Source organism: Zea mays, chromosome 1 (genome assembly GCF_902167145.1).
Source record: "Zea mays cultivar B73 chromosome 1, Zm-B73-REFERENCE-NAM-5.0, whole genome shotgun sequence".
Classification (NCBI taxonomy): Eukaryota; Viridiplantae; Streptophyta; class Magnoliopsida; order Poales; family Poaceae; genus Zea; species Zea mays.
The window spans coordinates 161,502,093-161,525,304 of record NC_050096.1 but is presented as its reverse complement, the minus strand read 5'-3'; the positions used below and the strand labels follow the sequence as shown (position 1 = coordinate 161,525,304).

The window sequence follows — 23,212 nt, the reverse complement described above, 5'->3', positions numbered from 1 at the left end:
TAAGCTAGGCTAGGCTAGGCTAGGCGTGATGAAAATGATGTCACCCTACCCTACGCACGCAGTACGCAAGTCCAATACGCAGAGCTGGTACTTTAACCTCACTTACTACGGATTAGAACCGATGCGATTTTATTTGTCGCATTTTTAGTACAAAATTAAATTAACGGACGATGAATATTCGAGAACGGAGTTAGTGCTATACACGTACGTATGTGTACAAATATATACGTAGATAATTATTTCTACCATCCTTGTTAGAACCTCGCTTGCAAATGTTTGGTTTGACACGTGGATTCTGCCAGCCGGATCGAGCATGTTCGCTTCGCTTTAATCGACTTTCTATTGCTTATACAATATTTTGTTTTACAGCTGCAGTAGTCTGAACAACTGATTTTAAACATGTTTGATTCGAAGTGGATTCTACCAGCCGGATTATGATGATTGTCACGGCGAACTCATGTTATATTTGTTAAGTTCAAAGGAGAGACATTGGTAAAGATAAGAATAAAAAGTTTTTTATCCTTACGGAGTGGTGGGACATGGGTAAGCATCTAAAACTAATGGTTACCGGTTAAAATTAGTTGAAAGATTTAACGGATCGACTAATTATTAGCTTTTAAATAGCCATTAGTTGTTAGCTACTCTAAACCAGCTGACATGGGTAAGCATCTAAAACTAATGGTTACCGGTTAAAATTAGTTGAAAGATTTAACAGACCGACTAATTATTAGCTTTTAAATAGCCATTAGTTGTTAGCTACTCTAAACCAGCTAAAACTAGCGTGTGTTAAAATCCTGATCGATCTCCGTGAGAGTAGAAGTCTCTACTGCTGGTTTGGCGGTTGTTCGTGCATCGTACCTTTTATGTGAAAATAAGGTAAAATTATGCGTAGGTTGATGTTTGAAACTTAATTGTTGATTTGACATTTAGACTCACCTAACCAATAGAAATAGAACATATACTCCCTCTATATTGAAATAGAAGTCCTTCTGGAGAGGTAGCTGGAAATTGGCAAAGCAAAGTCATTTTAGATGCTAGTATTTTATTTGGACAGCTTTACTGCCTCCAACTCTTTATTTTTCTATGTAGCACGTCGCAAAAAAACATATGTTGAGTAGAGAGGGAGTCGATCATGGGACTCTTGTCTTTAGTGCATTGAACCGCCTGTAACAATAAATCAAGATGCATGGTTTTTGTGTCCATAATACAGCCGAGAAGCTATTTAATATCGACGTTTCATAACTATACTACTATTGGTGGGGAGCAAAAAAAAAAAAAGAGGCCTACTCCCATGACGGGACGTTTCATGCGTCTGAGCCGCGCCACATCCCTCTACAACAGTCTCTTCTCTCCCCTGCATCCGTATGTGTATGTATGGCCTCCCTCTCCTCTCCTCGTGCCATGCTGGTGCTGCGGCGTCCTTCTCTTGTCGTGCCGCACCACCCATCTCCATCATGCCCCTCCTCCCACGCCACGCCACGCCGCCATTCATGTCATGTCACGCCGCCCCATGCATCGCCACTCCTCTGCCCTCGAGTGCCGCCACAGACTCTTCTGCTGAGCTAGCTAGTTTCCTTCATGGTCTTCTCCGCCGTGTTCGTCTCCGCCATGCTGACATGCAGCTGGAGGCTGGAGCCAACGAGGATGCCTGCCTAAGGTGTGTTTAGTTTTTAGTATTTTATTTTATTTTAGTTTCTGTATTTTATAATTTAGAGACTTAAATTAAATAAAATAGAGAAATTAAAAATTAGTGTATATGAACCAACACACTATAAATTTCATACTTTAAAAAAATACAGTATTTTCTATCCGTTATAGCACACTTTAAAAGGATTTGTTTTTTATATCTTCTCCGTCCCTAACGACGCCTCTAATTTCGGTTTTCAATATCTATAACGATAGTATTAACGGATTTCATTTACCACATTGTTTTTTGCCGTTTTGTGATAGGTCAGAATTTTAACTTCGATTTTTCTTAAAAATAACAATCTTAAAAATAACGACGTTACAAAATTATTGATCGTTGCAAAAAAAATAGTCGGCGTTATCACTTAGCAAAACAATATTCGCTCGGCTTCTAATGCTTATACAGTATTTTTTTGTCTCTATGAATTGCATCTGCAGGAGTTCAAACAAACCGTTTTAACCCGAAGCGAACAACCCGTATGTTCACTGTTCAGATAATTTTTGTACGGTGTAGTTACAAATATCGTTCATACATCCTACCGCTACTAAGGTTTTCTACAACGATTCATCTATCTTATCCCTAAATTCAATTTTCACTATACAAATAATATTATCTACAATATCGCGTCCCTTATTTATATGCTTCACGGAAGACAGCCTAATCGTTACACACTTATTTTTATGTTTATGTTATCCGTTTAATGCATTATCTCTTCTACGAAATATAACATAAATATTCACAATGTTGTATTCGACATGTTACCGTATTTGCCGAACGTGTAATCACATTACCATACACAAATGATGCATTATAGCGGAGCCTTCTCGTCTGCCACATGTGATATGTAGAGGATGGGAGGAGGCTGGCAAAATTTAGAAAACATGATAGAAAACTCTGCTCGAGGTGTGCTCACGACATGGATTGGCTAAATATACCGAACATGACCGTTTCCTTGATGGGGGAGAGCCTTAATAGAAAAATTCTAAGTAGAAGCATAATAGCCTTAATAAAAAAGTGTGTACTTTTAGGTCACAAGTCAACAAAACAGTAGTTCTATGTAACATCATCATTCGTAAAGTATGTTTTCGTTATCGTCGGAGACCATAATTAGGGGTACCCCCAAGACTCCTAAACTCGGCTGGTAACCGCCATCAGCACAAGCTGCAAAGGCCTGATGGGCGCAATACAGGTCAAAGCTCCGTCCACTCAAGGGACACGACCTCGCCTCGCCCGAGCCCAGCCTCGGGCAGGAACAGTAGACCCAGGTGGATTCACGCCTCGCCCGAGGGCCTCCTCAAGCAGCGGGCGCACCTTCGACTCGCCCGAGGCCCAGCTCGAGCAGGCTTCGCAGTGAAGCAACCTTGGCCAGATTGCCTCGCCAACCGACCAAATCGCAGGAGCATTCAATGCAAGGATCGCCTGACACCTTATTCTGACACGCGCTCCTCAGTCGGCAGGGTCGAAGTGACCGCAGTCACTTCGCCCCTCCACTGACTGACGAAAACAGCGCCGCCTGCCCTGCTCTGACTGCTGTGCCGCCCGCCAGGGTGAGGCTGACATCAGTCGAGTCCAGCCTCAGGCGCCATAGGAAGCTCCGCCTCGCCCGACCCTAGGGCTCGGCCCCCGCCTCGGCCTCGGAAGATGGACTCCGCCTCGCCCGACCCCAGGGCTCGGCCCCCGCCTCGACCTCGGAAGACGGTCTCCGCCTCGCCCGACCCCAGGGCTTGGACTCAGCCTCGACCTCGGAAGACGGTCTCCGCCTCGCCCGACCCCAGGGCTCGGCCCCCGCCTCGACCTCGGAAGACGGTCTCCGCCTCGCCCGACCCCAGGGCTTGGACTCAGCCTCGACCTCGGAAGACGGTCTCCGCCTCGCCCGACCCCAGGGCTCAGACTCAACCTCGACCTCGGAGGAGCCTCCGCCTCGCCCGGCCTTGGGCTCGGACCGACCACATCGCAGGGGGTACATCATTACCCTACCCCTAGCCAGCTCAGGCTACGGGGAACAAGACCGGCGTCCCATCTGGCTCGCCTCGGTAAAACAAGTAATGATGGCACCCCACATGCTCCCATGACGACGGCGGTTCTCAGCCCCTTACGGAAGCAAGGAGACGTCAGCAAGGTCCCGTCAGCCCCGACAGTTGTGCTTCTACAGGGCTCAAGTGCTCCTCCGACGGCCACGACATCACATGCACAGGGCACTAACACCTCTCCGACAGCCACGTCGGCATGTACATAGGACTCTTGCTCCTCTCTGCCGGACACATTAGCATACTGCTACACCCCCCATTGTACACCTGGGCCCTCTCCTTACATCTATAAAAGGAAGGTCCGGGGCCCCCGTACGAGAAGGTGGCCGCGCGGGAGGACGGGCTGACGAACAGGCTCTCTCCCTCTCTCGCGAACGCTTGTAACCCCCTACTGCAAGCGCATCCGCCCTGGGCGCAGGATAACACGAGCCGCGGTTCCCCTTTTCTTTCCCCCTTGTGTTCCATCTCACGCCGACCCATCTGGGCTGGGACACGCAGCGACAATTTACTCGTCGATCCAGGGACCCCCGGGGTCGAAATGCCGACAGTTGGCGTGCCAGGTAGGGGCCTGCTACGTGTTGACGAACAGCTTCCCGTCAAGCTCCAGATGGGTGGTCTCTAGCAACCTCTCCAGCCCGGGACGCTGCTCCGTTTCGGGAGTCTCGAGTTCATGTCCCTCGACGACAGCTATGACATGGTACTCCTTCCTCCACCGCGCGACAACGACAATGACGGCCGTCAACCCGCCCGACGGCGGCGGAATCGACGACGTCTTCCCCCCATGGCGGAAAAGCAGCATCCGGGCCTGTCCCGTCACCTTTCCCGCCGCAGGAGGAGGAGGCGGGGCAACCATGGCCAAGCAGGAGGTCGTTGGCTGTCGAGCGAGTCGACGACGCCGGCGCGCCAGCGGGGGACATGTCGGGCGTTGACCTCGCGTCTGAGACGAAGACGAGCGTCGTTTCCCCGCAACACGCCAACCCCAAGCGGACGGATGACGCCAGCACGCTCGCGAAGGACTTGCTGGGCGTTAGCCTTGTACCTGAGATAGCGGTGCAGTCCGTCCCCGACGCGACTTCGTCACCATCCGTCGATCAAGAGGTACCGTCCGTTTTCCATCCTGTGCCTTTTAGATTCAGCTTCGACCCACCAAGCGACCCCGCTTCGGTGGACGCTTTCATAAAGGCATATCCAAACCTTCCGGGGTACCATATGTGGTCAACCTGGGACCGACTAACGGTCGTCTCGACCTATGGGCCCCCGGGTTCTGAGGAAGATGACGACCCCCGACTCTGGTTGGGATTTCTCCGGGCTCCGTGCTCCTAGTGCCATGTGGGACTTCATGACGCATGTGACTACTGCCTCTCCGATTGCCTCGATCATGGCCACAGCCTTGACGACGAGGGCTGTGGCCCAGGCCGCGAATGTTTCCACGTCGATCTAGGGGGTCTCGACGAAGGCAACCACCTTGGTATGCCAGAGGACGACGGTCCCCCTAGGCCTGCGCCTCGCGTTGACATCCTTCGGAAGCTAGTTGTGGTCCCAGTCCCTGCGGGGGGTCAGGACACACAGCTCGAGCAAATCCGCGAGATGCAGGCCAAGCTCGACGAGGAAGCAGGACAACTTGTGCAGCTCCGGCAAAACATCGGGCAGGAGTGGGCAGGCCGAGCGCTAGCCGGAGAAGCGTGTCATCAGGCCCAGGACGTCCAGCACCACATCGCTGACGATGCCAGGGCAAGGCTGCCCCCGGCTTCCAGTGGGGTCGGCCAGAACCTGGCTGCAGCAACAATACTACTCCGAGCGATGCCGGAGCCATCCACCACCGAGGGGCGGCGTATTCAGGGAGAACTCAAGAATCTCCTGGAGGATGTCGCGGTCCGACGGGCCGAAAGCTCTGCCTCCCGAAGGCAGGGGTACCCCCCGGAGCATCGCGCCGCGACTTCCCGATTCATGCGGGAAGCCTCGGTCCACACGGGCGCACGCGGGACACGACGCCTGTAGCCCCGGGTCGCCTCGGCCACGAGCACCACCGCCGCGACCGTCGAGCCCACCTCGACAAGAAGGTGCGCTGAGGCTACCACCCCAGGCGTGGGGGACGCTACGACAGCGGGGAGGATCGAAGCCCCTCGCCCAAACCACCCGGTCCGCAAGCTTTCAGCCGGGCCATACGACGAGCGCCGTTCCCGACTCGGTTCCGAGCCCCGACTACCATCACTAAGTACTCGGGGGAAACAAGGCCGGAACTATGGCTCGCGGACTACCGGCTGGCCTGCCAGCTGGGTGGAATGGACGATGACAACCTCATCATCCGCAACCTCCCCCTGTTCCTCTCCGACGCCGCCCGGGCCTGGCTGGAGCATCTGCCTCCTGCGCAGATCTCCAACTGGGACGACCTGGTCAAAGCCTTCGCCGGAAACTTCCAGGGCACATACGTGCGCCCTGGGAACTCCTGGGATCTCCGAAGCTGCCGCCAGCAGCCGGGAGAATCCCTGCGGGACTACATCCGGCGATTTTCGAAGCAGCGCACCGAGCTGCCCAACATCACTGACTCAGATGTCATCGGCGCGTTCCTCGCCGGCACCACTTGTCGCGACCTGGTGAGCAAGCTGGGTCGCAAGACTCCCACCAGAGCGAGCGAGCTGATGGACATCGCCACCAAGTTCACCTCTGGCCAGGAGGCGGTCGAGGCCATCTTCTGGAAGGACAAGCAGCCTCAGGGACGCCAGCAGGAAGACGTCCCCAAGACGTCCGCTCAGCGCGGCACGAAGAAGAAGGGCAAGAAGAAGTCGTAAGCGAAACGCGACGCCGCCGGCGCAGATCTTGTCGCCGTCGCCGAGCACAGGAACCCTTGGAAGCCTCCCGGAGGGGCCAACTTGTTCGACAAGATGCTCAAGGAGTTGTGCCCCTATCATCAGGGTCCCATCAAGCACACCCTTGAGGAGTGCGTCATGCTTTGGCGCTACTTCCACAAGGCCGGGCCCCCGGCGGAAGGTGGCAGAGCCCACGACAACGACAAGAAGGAAGGCAACAAGGCAGAAGAGTTCCCCGAGGTCCATGACTGCTTCATGATCTACAGTGGGCAGGTGGCGAACGCCTCGGCTCGACACCGCAAGCAGGAGCGCCGAGAAGTCTGCTCGGTGAAGGTGGCGGCGCCAGTCTACCTAGACTGGTCCGACAAGCCCATCACCTTCGACCAAGGCGACCACCCCGACCGCGTGCCGAGCCCGGGGAAGTACCCGCTCATTGTCGATCCTGTCATCAACAACGTCAGGCTTACCAAGGTCCTCATGGATGGAGGCAGCAACCTCAACATCATCTACGCCGAGACCCTCGGGCTCTCGCAGATCGATCTGTCCACGATCCGGGCCGGTGCGGCGCCTTTTCACGGGATCATCCCCGGGAAGCGCGTCCAACCCCTTGGGCAACTCGATCTGCCCGTCTTCTTCGGGACTCCCTCCAACTTCCAAAAGGAAACCCTCACGTTCGAGGTGGTCGGGTTCCGAGGAACCTACCACACAGTGCTGGGGAGACCATGCTACGCCAAGTTCATGGCCGTCCCCAACTACACCTACCTCAAGCTCAAGATGTTGGGCCCCAACGGGGTCAACACCGTCGGATCCACATACCGACACATGTACGAATGCGACGTGGAGTGTGTGGAGTATGCTGAGGCCCTCGCCGAATCCGAGGCCCTCATCGCCGACCTAGAGAGCCTCTCCAAGGAGGTGCCAGATGCGAAGCGCCACACCGGCAACTTTGAGCCAGCAGAGGCGGTTAAGTCCGTCCCTCTCGACCCCAGCAACGACGCCTCTAAGCAAGTCTGGATCGGCTCCAAGCTCGACCCCAAATAGGAAGCAGTGCTCGTTGACTTTCTCCGCGCGAACACCGAGGTTTTTGCGTGGAGTCCCTCGGATATGCCTGGCATACCGAGGGATGTCGCCGAGCACTCGCTGGATATCCGAGCTAGAGCCCGACCCGTGAAGCAGCCTCTACGCCAATTCGACGAAGAAAAGCGCAGAGCCATAGGCGAGGAGATCCACAAGCTGATGGCTGCAGGGTTCATCAAAGAGGTATTCCATCCCGAATGGCTAGCCAACCCTGTGCTTGTGAAAAAGAAAGGTGGGAAATGGAGGATGTGTGTAGACTACACTGGTCTAAACAAAGCATGTCCGAAGGTTCCCTACCCTCTGCCTCGCATCGATCAAATCGTGGATTCCACTGCTGGGTGCGAAACCCTGTCATTCCTCGATGCCTACTCAGGGTATCACCAAATTAGGATGAAAGAGTCCGACCAGCTCGCGACTTCTTTCATTACACCTTTTGGCATGTACTGCTATATTACTATGCCATTCGGTTTAAGGAATGCAGACGCGACATACCAAAGGTGTATGAACCATGTGTTCGGAGAGCACATTGGCCGAACGGTCGAGGCTTACGTCGATGACATCGTAGTCAAGACAAGGAAAGCCTCCGACCTCCTCACTGACCTTGAAACGACATTCAAGCGTCTCAAGGCGAAAGGCGTGAAACTCAATCCCGAGAAGTGTGTCTTCGGAGTCCCCCGAGGCATGCTCCTGGGGTTCATCGTCTCCGAGCGGGGCATCGAGGCCAACCCGGAGAAAATCGCGGCCATCACCAACATGGGGCCTATCAAGGACTTGAAAGAAGTACAGAGGGTCATGGGATGCCTTGCGGCTCTGAGCCGTTTCATCTCGCGCCTCGGCGAAAGAGGCCTACCCCTGTACCGCCTCTTAAGGAAGACCGAGCGCTTCACTTGGACCCCCGAGGCCAAGGAAGCCCTCGGGAACTTAAAGGCGCTCCTTACAAGCGCGCCCATCCTGGTGCCCCCCGCTGCCGGAGAAGCCCTCTTGATCTACGTAGCCGCAACCACTCAGGTGGTCAGCGCCGCGATCGTAGTCGAGAGATGAGAAGAAGGGCATACATTGCTCGTCCAGAGACCGGTCTACTTCATCAGTGAGGTACTGTCTGAGACCAAGATCCGCTACCCGCAAATTCAGAAGCTACTGTACGCGGTAATTCTGACGCGACAAAAATTGCGGCACTACTTCGAGTCTCATCCGGTGACTGTGGTGTCATCATTCCCCCTTGGGGAGATCATCCAGTGCCGAGAGGCCTCGGGTAGGATCGCAAAGTGGGTGGTGGAGATCATGGGCGAGATGATCTCGTTCGCTCCTTGGAAGGCCATCAAGTCCCAAGTCTTGGCGGACTTTGTGGCTGAATGGGTCGACACCCAGCTTCCAGCAGCTCCGATCCAACCGGAACTCTGGACCATGTTTTTAGACGGGTCGCTGATGAAAATAGGAGCGGGCGCGGGCCTGCTCTTCATCTCACCCCTCGGAAAGCACCTCCGCTACGTGCTGCGCCTCCATTTCCCGGCGTCAAACAACGTGTCCGAGTACGAGGCTCTGGTTAACGGGTTGCGCATCGCCAGCGAGCTAGGGGTTTGGTGCCTCGACGCTCGTGGTGACTCGCAGCTTGTCATCGACCAAGTCATGAAGAACTCCCACTCCCGCGACCCGAAGATGGAAGCCTACTGCGATGAGGTTCGACGCCTGGAAGATAAGTTATACGGGCTCGAGCTCAACCACATCGCCCGACGGTACAACAGGACTGCGGACGAGCTGGCTAAAATAGCCTCGGGGCGGACAACGGTCCCCCCGAACGTCTTCTCCCGAGACCTACACCAATCCTCCGTCAAGACCGACGACACGCCCGAGCCCGAGGAGGCCTCGGCACAGCCCGAGGCACCCTCGGCCCCCGAGGGTGAGGCTTTGCGCGTCGAGGAAGAGCGGAATGGGGTCACGCCTAATCGAAACTGGCAGACCCCATACCTGTAATATCTCCACCGAGGAGAGCTACCCCTCGATAGAGCCGAGGCTCGGCGACTGGCGCGGCACGCCAAGTCATTCGTCTTGCTGGGTGACAAGAAGGAGCTCTACCCTCGCAGCCCCTCAGGCATCCTCCAACGATGCATATCCATCGCCGAAGGTCAGGAGCTATTGCAAGAAATACACTCGGGGGCTTGCGGTCATCACGCAGCGCCTCGAGCCCTCGTTGGAAATGCCTTCCGACAAGGTTTCTACTGGCCAACCGCGGTGGCCGACGCCACTAGGATTGTACGCACCTACCAAGGGTGTCAATTCTATGCAAGGCAGACACACCTGCCCGCTCAGGCCCTGCAAACAATACCCATCACCTGGCCGTTTGCTGTGTGGAGTCTGGACCTCGTCGGTCCCTTGCAGAAGGCACCCGGGGGCTTCACGCACCTGCTGGTCGCTATTGACAAATTCTCCAAGTGGATTGAGGTCCGACCCCTAAACAGCACCAGGTCCGAGCAGGCGGTGGCATTTTTCACCAACATCATCCATCGCTTTGGGGTCCCGAACTCCATCATCACAGACAACGGCACCCAGTTCACTAGCAGGAAGTTCCTGGACTTCTGTGAGGACCACCACATCCAGGTGGACTGGGCCGCCGTAGCTCACCCCATGACGAATGGGTAGGCAGAGCGTGCCAACGGCATGATTCTGCAGGGACTCAAGCCGAGGATCTACAACGACCTCAACAAGTTCGGCAGACGATGGATGAAGGAACTCCCCTCGGTGGTCTGGAGTCTGAGGACGATGCCAAGCCGAGCCACGGGCTTCACGCCGTTCTTTCTAGTCTATGGGGCCGAGGCTATCTTGCCCACAGACTTAGAATACAGTTTCCCGAGGACAAGGGCGTACGACGACCGAAGCAACCAGACCAGCCAAGAAGACTCACTGGACCAGCTGGAAGAGGCTCGAGACATGGCCTTACTACACTCGGCACGGTATCAGCAGTCTCTGCGACGCTACCACGCCCGAGGGGTTCGGTCCTGAGACCTCCAGGTGGGGGACTTGGTGCTTCGGCTACGACAAGACGCCCGAGGGCGCCACAAGCTCACACCTCCCTAGGAAGGGCCATTAATCATCGCCAAGATTTTGAAGCCCGGAACATACAAGCTCGCCAACAGTCAAGACGAGGTCTACAACAACGCTTGGAACATCCGACAGCTACGTCGCTTTTACCCTTAAGATGTTTTCAAGTCGTTCATATGCCTCGTTCTCTTTACCTACGCAAATAGAGTCTAACCGTCAAGGAAGGGTCAGCCTTGCCTCGGCGAAGCCCGACCCTCCCTCGGGGGCTAGAAGGGGGGAACCCCTCTGCGTCAAAATTTTCCTCGGAAAAAGTCTTTCTGCTAGAACATCTTTCGCGCTTTTCGACTACTTCGATAGCAGGATCCTAAAAACGATGGAGTACACGTAAGCGGCAAGGCCGACCGAGCCGAGGGACTCCTATTCCTCCGGGATACGGATACCTCACTCATCACCTTCTGCGATAAGTAACTCACGCTCGGATAAGCAATTCTACTGACCGAACGAGTCTTAACGCTCGAAAACTTTTCTGCCAGAACGATTTTTCGTGCCTTCTCGACTATGTCGATAACAGAATCCTGCGGACGAGTAAGAGTACACGTAAGCGGCGAGGCCGACCGAGCCGAGGGACTCCTACGCCTCCGGGATACGGATACCTCACTCATCACCTTCCGCGATAAGTAACTCTCGCTCGCACAAGTAATTCTGCTACTGACAAACAAGTCCTGATACTCGAAACAAGAGGAAAAGAAACGCAGCTTTATAACACGACAATGATATGTTTGGGCCTCGGCGGCCGCAAAAGACATACGCATGCTACAGATAAACTGTTCCTGCAGGTTCAGACATCAACAGAGGGAACAACACCACCCTCGGTGTTGTTTCCACCTTCGGCGAGATCCGGCCCGACCTCGGACGACGACACGGGCGGAGGATCTCCACCTCGAAGGAAGATGTTAGCACCGCGCCTGGGCCATCACCGTCAGCGTCCCCTTCAGGAACCCGACCCGAGCAGACGACTTGTCCGGCCGCTTCGTAGCCTCAGCCAGCTGTCCCTCGAGGACATCAGCCCGGCGCATGGCCTCGGCAGCCCGACTCCGGGGTTGGTCCCGCCAGTGGATGACCCGGCCCGGCTCTAGCCGCCACTGCTACGCCTCCTCGGCCCGGGAAGTCACCTGCTCCTGGGCCAACGAAGCCCCTTTTCGAGCCAACTCCGCCTCTGTCCATGCTGACACCGCTGCCTCCAGCTCCGGCTCATCGCAGAGCAACCGAGGGTTCCTTAACTGAGCAAGAGAAGCCTTGAGTGGCAAGGCCGACCGAGCCAAGGGACTCCTACGCCTCCGGGATACGGATACCTCACTCGTCACCTTCCGCACAGGGCAACTCACACTCGGTTAAGCGGCTCAGCTAGTCAACAGGTGAGTCCCAATACTCGAAACAAGGGGAAGACATGGTTTCACGCCCAAATACCAAGATGTTCAGGCCCCGACAGCCACAATGAACAGACACCGGCACTCAAGGTGCCATTACAAACGGAACTCTGGTTCCACTCCCGCGGGTATGAACAACCTCCACATCAGAGGGCCTGCGAGACGACAAACTCCGGGTGGCTCGTCGGTGACCTCTGCAGCAGCAGCGATGGCCCCAGGGTAAACGCCACCGCCTGGGAGGCTCTCGTTCGTGTCCCCTCACGGGGGACAAGAACCAGACATCAAAGCCAAAGAGCCGGAGGTCGGTCCACGGGTGGCGCTGACGGTCTCGTCGGCGGGGAAGCTTTCTCCAGCTGCCACCACCTCAGCACCGACGGTGGCGTCCACCTGCCCACCAACACTGCACCAGCGAGCGCCGGCCGCCCCAAAGCGCACCGGCAGGTCCTCACCCCCGTCCTCGCCATGGAAACGAGAATGGGACCGTCCCAGAACACGAATACTGCCCTCGCGGCGTACGACGTGTTGTGAGACCCCCTGGTGCGGTTGGCCACCGTCGCCCGGACAGAGGACGAAATGCTGCACCCTAGCTGGGCAGCAGCAGTTCGCCTTCCCTGGCATGGCTGGAGGACGCCTCCTCTGTAGAGCTGGAGGATGGTTTCCACCCCCAGATGCCAGAGGAAGAAGCGGGATGCCAGCCCACGCGAAGGCAGGCCCCAGCTCGCCTCACCCTCCTCCCCAGTAAGGATGATGAAGATCCTTGAAGCTGAGGGCGGGGCAGAGGCCGCAACCCGGCTTGCTTCTCCCCACCATCGAACTGGTGGTCACCGTCTTGGGTGACCATTGGTGAGGGGATGCAGCTAGGCTGCCTGATGAAAATCCTTGAAGCTGAGCAATGGCTGAAAGGTGCCAACCTCCGCGAAGTTGCGCTCCACCAACAGCAGCAAGATGAAAGCAACGCGGGTGCCCCCCATCCGGGGGCTCGGAAGGTGGAAGGACACAATGCATGAGGGGAGTGCGAAGGCGTAGCTACCACCCAGGGGGTCGATCCCTTTTTAAAGGCAACTCTCCCTACTCGCGTCCTCAGGCGTCGCGTACTAAGTCTTCACCAACGCGCTCCAGGGTCCTCCCCCTATGACACGGGGGCTGGGTCCCACGCGTCATGCGAGCTGGCCCAGGACAGAAGAAGCCAAACCGCCGCGCGCGGAGCGTGTAACCGCCCAGCGGTTACAAGCACTCCTCCATCTTCGCCTAAACCAGCGGGTGAAAGGGCGGACCGCCTTGCAGGCGGCATGCAACCGCACCACGGGGATGCACCCCTTCGACTTCGACACATCTAGCATGGAGTCCCAGGCCCACACGTCATGTAACCGGCGCGCCGGTTACTACGTGCGAAAAACTACACCGCCACTTACGCCAATGCCGCGCCTTCTCGACTGCGGAACCGGTGCCGCAACTCGAGGCAACCCTGCGCATGGCCCAACAGTGCCAACCAAGCACATCGGTCACAGGTCAGTCAGCCGCGGGAAAAGGCGCGACGGTCGATATGGCCAAAAGTGGGCCAGCAGTAATGGCGGCGGCAGGTGGGCGGAAGCAGCAGCCAAATCATCTGCAGGCTCACGTCCCCTCCTGGAGCAGCAGGGGAGCCCTCTCCCACGGCGTGAAGACGACGCGCCCGTGTTCCGTTCCTTGAACGGCTCGCGCAACGGCTGCCCCGCGAACCACCCGTCCCGTCGCATTAACTCCGCGGCAGGGCAGGCGACACCTTTGGCAGGCGAAGCGGGCGACGCTTCACCTCCGCCATGATGACCACGTCAAAAAAGGTGCGCCACATCGTTTAATTTCGTATCCTTTTCCTCTTCCTCTTTCTCTCTCTTGCTACAGGGACCGGGAAAGGGGATACTCCGAAAGGGATCCTTCTCCGTGAAGGAAGCAGGCCCCGAGCGCTCCTACTGACCAGGGGCTCGAAGGCTGGCCCCTCGGAAGGGTTCGACAGCCGCCCAGAGCACACGGGCTTCAGGCTCATTGTTGATCAGAGGTTCGAAGGCTGGCCCCTCGGAAGGGTTCGACAGCTGCCTCAGAACACTCGGGCTCCGCACCCACTACTGGTCAGAGGTTCGAAGGCTGGCCCCTCGGAAGGGTTCGACAGTCACCTCAGGCCACTCGGGCTCCGTGCCCACTACTGATCAGGGGTTCGAAGGCTGGCCCCCCGAAGGGTTCGACAGCCGCCTCAGAACACGCAGAGCGAGGGATGACTCTGGGTAGTCCGATACATGGCTGAGGCTCGGGCTACGCTCCCGAGGTACCCTAGGACATTTCCGAGACCAGCAGGAGCGATTCTGTAACGGAATCCCATCAGAGGGAGGCATCGAGCCCTCGGACCCTATCAAACGGGACCGGGTCCGGCAAATCACCTGCAGGTACTTTTGGAGCGCGCCTCTGGGCCACTAGCCGACCCTTATCGAACGGGGCACGGGCGTCCACTCGGATCACCCGTTAGCAACTCACTGGAGACACCATGTTCGGCGCCCTCCGAGGGCAACATGGCGCTTTCCCCCCTCCTCGTTGCGGAAAGGCGACGAAGGGGCGTATGATAAAAGCCGAGTCAGTCCTTGACCGTCCTCTCGCCCTGTGCAGAGGCTCGGGGGCTGCTCTCGCAAACCCGGCTTCGGCCAAACCGTTGACAGCGTCAACATACCAGCCCAAGAACTCGGAACCTGACCATGCACCCGGGCTACGACCAGATCGCATGAGGGAACAACCAGACCAGCCGAGGCGTCACGAAAGGCACTAAGACCTCGGAGGAGTCAAACTACTCCTCCGAGGCCTCGGGGGCTACACCCGGCGGGTGCGCTCGCGCGCACCCACCGGAACAAAATGTAACCGAGAAAGGCCGGTCCCCTTGCAAAAAAGTGCGACAAAGCCTCCAAGCGAGTACCAACACTCCCTTTGAGGCTCGAGGGCTACTGTCGGGGACTATAATTAGGGGTACCCCCAAGACTCCTAAACTCGGCTGGTAACCGCCATCAGCACAAGCTGCAAAGGCCTGATGGGCGCAATACAAGTCAAAGCTCCGTCCACTCAAGGGACACGACCTCGCCTCGCCCGAGCCCAGCCTCGGGCAGGAACAGTAGACCCAGGTGGATTCACGCCTTGCCCGAGGGCCTCCTCAAGCAGCGGGCGCACCTTCGACTCGCCCGAGGCCCAGCTTGGGCAGGCTTCACAGTGAAGCAACCTTGGTCATATCGCCTCGCCAACCGACCAAATCGCAGGAGCATTCAATGCAAGGATCGTCTGACACCTTATCCTGACGCGCGCTCCTCAGTCGGCAGGGTCGAAGTTACCGCAGTCACTTTGCCCGTCCACTGACTGACCTGACAGGAAAACAGCGCCGCCTGCCCTGCTTCGACTGTTGTGCCGCTCGCAATGGTGAGGCTGACAGCAGTCGAGTCCAGCCTCAGGCGCCATAGGAAGCTCCGCCTCGCCCGACCCCAGGGCTCGGCCCCCGCCTCGGCCTCGGAAGATGGACTCCGCCTCGCCCGACCCCAGGGCTTAGCCCCCGCCTTGACCTCGGAAGACGGTCTCCGCTTCGCCTGACCCCAGGGCTCGGACTCAGCCTTGACCTCGGAAGACGGTCTCCGCCTCGCCTGACCCCAGGGCTCGGACTCAACCTCGACCTCGGAGGAGCCTCCGCCTCGCCCGACCTTAGGCTCGGACCGACCACATCGCAGGGGGGTACATCATTACCCTACCCCTAGCCAGCTCAGGCTACGGGGAACAGGACCGGCGTCCCATCTGGCTCGCCCCGGTAAAACAAGTAATGATGGCACCCCACATGCTCCCATGACGACGACGGTTCTCATCCCCTTACGAAAGCAAGGAGACGTCAGCAAGGTCCCATCAGCCCCGACAACTGTGCTTCTACAGGGCTCAAGTGCCCCTCCGACGGCCACGACATCACATACACAGGGCACTAACACCTCTCCGGCAGCCACGTCGGCATGTACATAGGACTCTGGCTCCTCTCTGCCGGACACGTTAGCATACTGCTGCATCCCCCCATTGTACACCTGGGCCCTCTCCTTACATCTATAAAAGGAAGGTCCGGGGCCCCGTACGAGAAGGTGGCTGCGCGGGAGGACGGGCTGACGAACATGCTCTCTCCCTCTCTCGCGAATGCTTGTAACCCCCTACTGCAAGCACATCCGCCCTGGGCGCAGGATAACATAAGCCGCGGTTCCCCTTTTCTTTCCCCCTTGTGTTCCATCTCGCGCCGACCCATCTGGGCTAGGACACGCATCGACAATTTACTCGTCGGTCCAGGAACCCCCCAGGGTCGAAACGCCGACAGCTATAATTTAGCCGGTCACTGTACATTTCAAGGAAATACTATTAGTACTAATGTTCATGCCAAACCCTTGTTAGTTATAAATAAAACAAAATTGGTATTAACAACATCATGACATCTCTATCTCTACTGCTTTAAAGCACGAGTTTTGTGTGTCGTGCGTCACACATGAAGCACATAGAGTAGATTTGTTTTTCTCTCACGTCTTACCTAACAATTAAGTCATTACCTCCTAGATATGTCGTGAAAAAACATCTAAACCCAATATGACACGAAGCCACATGTAGCTTAACGCTCTCGGAGCGAGGGAGAGGAGGGTGTGGCGGGATCACGGGGAAGGGAGATATAGGGTTATCGTGCGTGTGAGGGAGGATGGAGGAAGGGTGATCCAAATACTATTAGTCATTAGATTTGAGTAAGAGACGTGAGTTATTATTCGGTGATATGAACCGTTAGTTTTGAGGGTGTGTTATGACTAGGTGTAATTCGTTTGGTGGATTTATGGGGTGTTTAGGACTACTTTACTCCATGTTTTGCTGCTCTGCTCCACAATTTGCTTGCCAAACGGTTTAAAGTTCAACAACTCTGGTCTAAAAAAACGTGGTGTTAGAGTGAACTCCATTTTGCTGGATACTCTAGAGAACTTATTTTTAAAATATAAACATGGTGTTCAAGATTAATTACCCATCAATGCCGCTTGTTACAGTAAGAATAACGTTTCCTTTCATTTCCTTTTCCGTTCTTTCCTCTTCCTCACGTGAAAACAGAGCGGCGGTGAGCACCTGCACACGCAAGGCGGCGGCATTTCTTTTGAATCGGAAACGAAGAGGGCCTCTCCATCCTCTCTGGTTCTTTAATCTGGCCCGTTCGTCGCGGCCGTACAGGAAAAAGAATCTTATTTCAGTTGCAAATCGAGCCTTTTGTTTGGTTGGTGTTGGTACCTGACTTCAATCCCCTAGAGTTATTCATAATCAAGGCATTATGTTGAATATCAATACATTCATCCTCTTGAACAAAGGACGAAAGTTTTTAAAGAGAAGCATAAATGAAAACGATATAAAAAAGATAATGTAAAGCTTTCTATGGAACTCATCTTATATGTATTAACATTTTGTTTCATTTTGTCACACCCGGTTTCAAGGGGTAAACCCGGGTACATCTCATATGTGCGCTAAAAAAGAATACCACATATAATGACAAAGTGTATAGAGATAAACGTCACTAATATTATTATTATATATCGGAAGTCTTACAAAAATAAATAAGAACAATAAAGCGAACTAAGTATTATTCCTTGGCACCATAAAGCTGACTGGGAGACGCCACCTAGATAAGCTCGTACTCCTCGTTGTAAGGCTCCTCCTGGACACCTGTTCTTCTCCTGTGTGGGGTTTATATATCGCAACAGTGAGCTCACAAAATATCATAGTTCAACAAGTTATGGTGAATAATGTGCATGAACTCACCAAAGATAGGAGTTCATGTGAAGTGTAAGGCTGATCAACAAATAATGATTAAAGCTGAGCAATACTTTTAATAAGTAGATACCAAACTAGAGTAATAATAGATCAAAATTAATAATAAACCACAAAATGCGATGCATATGACAAATTAAATTTAATTCCATAAATTAATAATGCGAGAGTCCTGAGCTGCTCATGACCACGAGCACGGTTAGTATACCAGTTTTACACTCTGCAGAGGTTGTACCCTTTACCCACAAGTCATGTCACCCGGTTGCCAAGGGGTCTAGAAGTCGCATTCATCTCTACCGAGGAGACGAAGCAGGGTAACACTACGAGGCCTTTACAAAGTTCCACTAGCTTCAGAAAACCCGCTACAATTTCTAGGGAGCGCAATGCAGGGATCCCCCGTCTGACCGCCATCGCAGCAAAATCAACCCGAGAACCTCCCTACACCGACCACTCCCCTACTGCTCTTGCCCCTTTCGGGTAAGGTAGACCTCCACTGGCTTTCCTAATTAGTTAGTCAAGGGCGTCCCATTCCACCCTTGTGGTGGCATGTGTTTCTTAAGTTAAGCTCCATGTTCTAATTAACATAATAGCCTTATCATTAACATAATAAAACAATAATAATAAAGAATAACCATGTGTAATAGTTATCTCAACACCCAAAACCACATATAGCAATAGCAAAGGCTACCCAAAAGTTCATGGGTAAAAGGTGTAAAGATGACCAAACTAGGGTGACCTATTGGGTCCCATCAAAATTAAGCCTATGCATGCCAAAATGATTATAGAGAACATTATTTGGTAAATAAAAGTGATCAAGGCCACAACTTGCCTTCAACGAGCTCCTGCTCAGCAATTTCCACCTGCTGAACACCTATGTCCTCGGTCACTGGTTCGTCTACTCGAAGCAATACAAACAGACATGGTATAGAAGAAATTAACATCACGCCAAACATGAGAACAAAATGCATAATAATAATCTACGCATTGCAACGAGATCATAGGTTCGAGAATAACTAAATTCGAAGTTACGGATAACAAGTTATGATTTTCCAAAGGTTTTATGTGTTTGGTACAGAATAGACTAAGTGATAAATTTTAATCTATGTTTCATGATAAAACAATGTTATTAACTGAGACAATATTAAAACAAAATTATTGCAACTGGAATGGATTAAAAAGGAGTTAAAATGAATTTTCTAGGAATTAAACAAGATTATGGAAATATTTTTACAATAAAAATCATTTTCTATATTAATTTCTCTGATTTTTCTAACTCTCTGTACTGTGCGCATGAATATTAGTGAGTTCAGGGGCTAGTTTACAATATTCTAGGGTTTGTCTGTTATTAATTTATGCAGAGTGTGGACACGAGTTGTTTTTAGGATACCAGAGGGGCTCTTATGCAAATCGGGTTGGTCGGAAGGGTACGATCAAGTCTTGGTAGTCCTATTAAATGCTATTGGCTCAGATTAGATCTAGGCTTCCCTGAACTGGTACATGATGTAGAGCCTGAAATCTACGGTTAGTATTTTATGAGGTGCGATCTGTGCCCGACCCTCGGATTCAATCCCAACGGTCCGCATGTCACAATCCAGAAGGGGTATTCCTATCTAATCGAGACCGTTCGACTGGGGATCGACGGTCAGGCCACGTCTTCCTCCTCCCGGTTGAACCCCGGCAGCCAACAGTGAGGCTGCGGCGGCGCGCCATCGCCGGACTCCCGGACTCAGCGCACTAAACTCGAGTCTACTGGGTGCTACGCAATCACAAGGAACAAGTGAACATGACATAGGGTTTACTCACCGGAGATGGACACCGAACGAAGCTACCCGCGACGCACAGCGGATCGAGGTCAAAGCAAAGACTCTGGCAAGCAATTGTCGTGGCTGTAGTGCCCCGACGCTCCAATGACGCATACCCAAGCTTCCGCGACGACCAACTGACTGCCCAGAGCAACAAATGGAGGCGAGGCGACGACGGTGGCCCGTACTCCCACGGCTCCCGATTCTCGCGGTGATGGGTATGCCCAAATCGCCAATCGGGTCAAAGAGACGTGGCTCGGGGGACTTTATACTCAGGACGTGTCCATTATCGCTGGGGAGAGCGGAATAACCATCGTGGCCGAGATCTACGGTGCTGGGCACGGCACAACAGCCATGGCGAAGAAGGGGGCTGCACAACCGTGAGGGGTTGGCAAGTGGGCCACAACTGTCAGTGTAATGCGCACACGGAACGGACAGCTCGCGTGGCTGCCATGTAGGCTCGGGCCGTCAGCGCCACCGCGCGGAGGCGAGAGCTGGGCTGCCGCGCGGCGAGTGGGCCGAGTGGAGCAGTAGCCGGCGCCGCTGGCCCAAGCAGTTTTTTCTCTCTTTTTATTCTGTTTGCTTTTCCTTTTTATTTTTAGATTTCAAACTTGAATTCAAATTTTATTGTGAACTTGAACTCATTTTAAATGTACAAATTGAACATACCATTATGGAAGGATTTTTTATTTATGTATTTATTTTCTTTATTTTGTATAGTATTTTCCTTCTCTTTCTCCAAATTCTAAATTGCAAACTAGGTATTAAATCCAAATTTGGACATTAATGTATTTCTAATAATAATAATAATAATATTAAATGCACACACAAATAAACTCCAACATGATGCATAAATTATTGATGTGCCATTAGTTAATTATTCACTTTGAATATGGTTGTTCATATGTTCTAATAAGTAGAGGGCAAAACCTATAAGGAGATCAATTTTTTTCTTATTATTTACAAATTGGGTATTACAAATCCTAACCCCTGAAAAATAATCTCGACCTCGAGATTAGGAAGAACTAGGGAAGAGGTGGGGAAATTCTATTCGTAGCTCTTCTTCTCTCTCCCAAGTAGCTTCATCTTCTCCATGATGACTCCATTGTACTTTGCACATTTTTATCACTTTATTCCTTGTAACCCGAGTCAAAGTGTCAATGATCTTGATAGGATACTCTGTGTAGGTTAGATCACCTTGCACACTGAGTTCTTCCATTGGTAACTGTTCCTCGGGGACACAGAGACACTTCTTGAGTTGAGATACGTGGAATACATCATGCACATCAGACAAATTATCTGGTAGCTCAAGCTGGTAGGCCATCTCTCCAACTCGCCTAAAGATTCTGAAGGGTCTAATAAAGTGAGGGGATAGCTTGTCTTTAACTTTGAATCTTCTCATTCCACGAATTGGTGACACCTTGAGGTACACATGGTCACCCTCCTCAAATTCTAATGGTCTTCTCCGGTTATCAGCATAGCTCTTCTGCCGAGTCTGTGCTATCCTCAAGTTCTCCTAGATCTTCTGCACTTGTTCTTTTGCCTCTTGAATAATCTCAGACCCAAAAAACTATCTTTCACCAGTCTAATCCCAATACAGAGGGTTCTACACTTTCTGCCATATAAAGCTTCAAATGGAGACATCTTCAGACTAGCCTGATAACTATTATTGTAAGAGAACTCTGCATATGGCAGACTCTTGTCCCAACTGCCTCCATGCTTAAGGGCACAAGCTCTTAACATATCCTCAAGTACTTGGTTAGTTCTCTCAGTCTGGCCATCAGTTTGAGGATGATAGGCCGAACTGAAGTTCAACTTCGTATCCATGTTCTCATGAAGACTCTTCCAAAATCTTGAGATAAATTGAGATCCTTGACCAGAAACAATCTTCTTCGGTACACCATGTAGGCACACAATTCGAGCCATGTATAACTCTGCCAACTGAGAACCCTTGTAAGTAGTCTTGACCGGAATGAAGTGAGCCACTTTGGTTAGTCTATCCACGATCACCCATATGGAATCATACCATTTCGGGGTGTGAGGCAACCCAACAATGAAATCCATACCAATTTCTTCCCACTTCCATTTGGGTACCTTTAACGGGTGTAGCATTCTAGCTGGCCTCTACTGTTCAGCTTTGACTCTTTGACATACGTCACATACAGCCACGTGTGCACCTACATCTCTTTTTAGCCCATACCACTAGTACTTTTGCTTCAGATCTTGATACATCTTAGTGCTACCAGGATGAATAGAGTAATCAGAGTCATGGGCTTCCTTCAGTATGGTTTCACGGAGGCTGTCAATCTCAGGAACACAAATCCGGTTCTTGAACCATATTATGCCTTGCTCATCCTCCGTGAAGTCTGGACCTCTACCTTCTGCTATCAGATCTTTGATTTCTTGGATTTTAGCATCACTGATCTGACCCTTGCGTATTTCTTGCTCCAAGGTAGGTTCCACTTCAATAGTGATCCCTTCAATATGTGCAATATTCTCAGGTTGAGTCATTTAAAATCTTCTACTAACTCATCGGGTAATTGGGCTACAATAGCTGCATGAACATGCTCCTTCTGACTCAAGGCATCCGCAACTAGATTCGCCTTGCCCGGATGATAGTGGATTTCCAAGTCATAATCTTTGATGAGCTCCAACCAACGGCGTTGCCTAAGGTTGAGATCTTTCTAAGTGAAGATATACTTTAAGCTCTTATGATCAGTGTAGACTTGGCACTTAGTCCCCATTATATAATGCCTCCAAATCTTGAGAGCATGCACTACGACTGCCAATTCTAAGTCATGAGTGGGTAGTTCAACTCATCTTTCCGCAACTGGCGAGACGCGTAGGCAATGACATGTCCTTCTTGCATAAGAACACATCCCAAGCCCTAGCGGCACACATCACAATATATGTCAAATCCCTTCTACAGATCTGACATAACCAACACTGGGGGTGACATCAATTTTAACTTTAGTTGATTGAAACTATCTTGACATTCACGGGACCACTTAAACTCATTTCCCTTCTCTAATAGTGAGGTCATAGGCTTCGCTATCTTGGAGAATCCCTCAAAAAATTGTTGATAATACCCTGCGAGTCCCAAGAAGCTCTGGATCTCAGTAACCGAACTTGGTATCTTCCATCCTACTATCTCTCTCACTTTAGTAGGATCCACTGATATTCCTCCATTAGAGATGATGTGTCCAAGGAATGGTACTTCGTCAAGCTAGAACTCACACTTGCTATACTTGGCATAAAGTTGGTTATCCCTTAACTTTTGTAGCACCAATCGTAGATGTTCCTCATGATCGCTATCATTCTTGGAATAAATAAGAATGTCGTCGATGAATACCTCAACGAACTTATCAAGATACTCCATGAACACCTTGTTCATCAGATTCATGAAGTAGGCTAGTGCATTAGTTAAGCCAAACGACATGACCGTGAACTCATATAGACCGTATCGGGTAGAGAAATCTATCTTGGGAATATCAGATAGCCTAATCTTCATTTGATGATAACCTGATCT

At 52.6% G+C, this 23,212-nt stretch overlaps 1 long non-coding RNA gene across 1 annotated transcript; it reads right to left on the bottom strand.

Annotated features, from left to right (window-relative positions):
• Positions 1-18,715: 18,715 nt before the first annotated feature.
• On the bottom strand, positions 18,716-19,922 carry LOC103640214 (uncharacterized). Its single transcript, NR_158208.1, has 2 exons — positions 19,685-19,922; positions 18,716-18,776 (listed from the first exon to the last, which is right to left on the bottom strand). It is a non-coding gene; the product is annotated as an uncharacterized lncRNA (long non-coding RNA).
• Between the last annotated feature and the right edge of the window lie 3,290 nt (positions 19,923-23,212).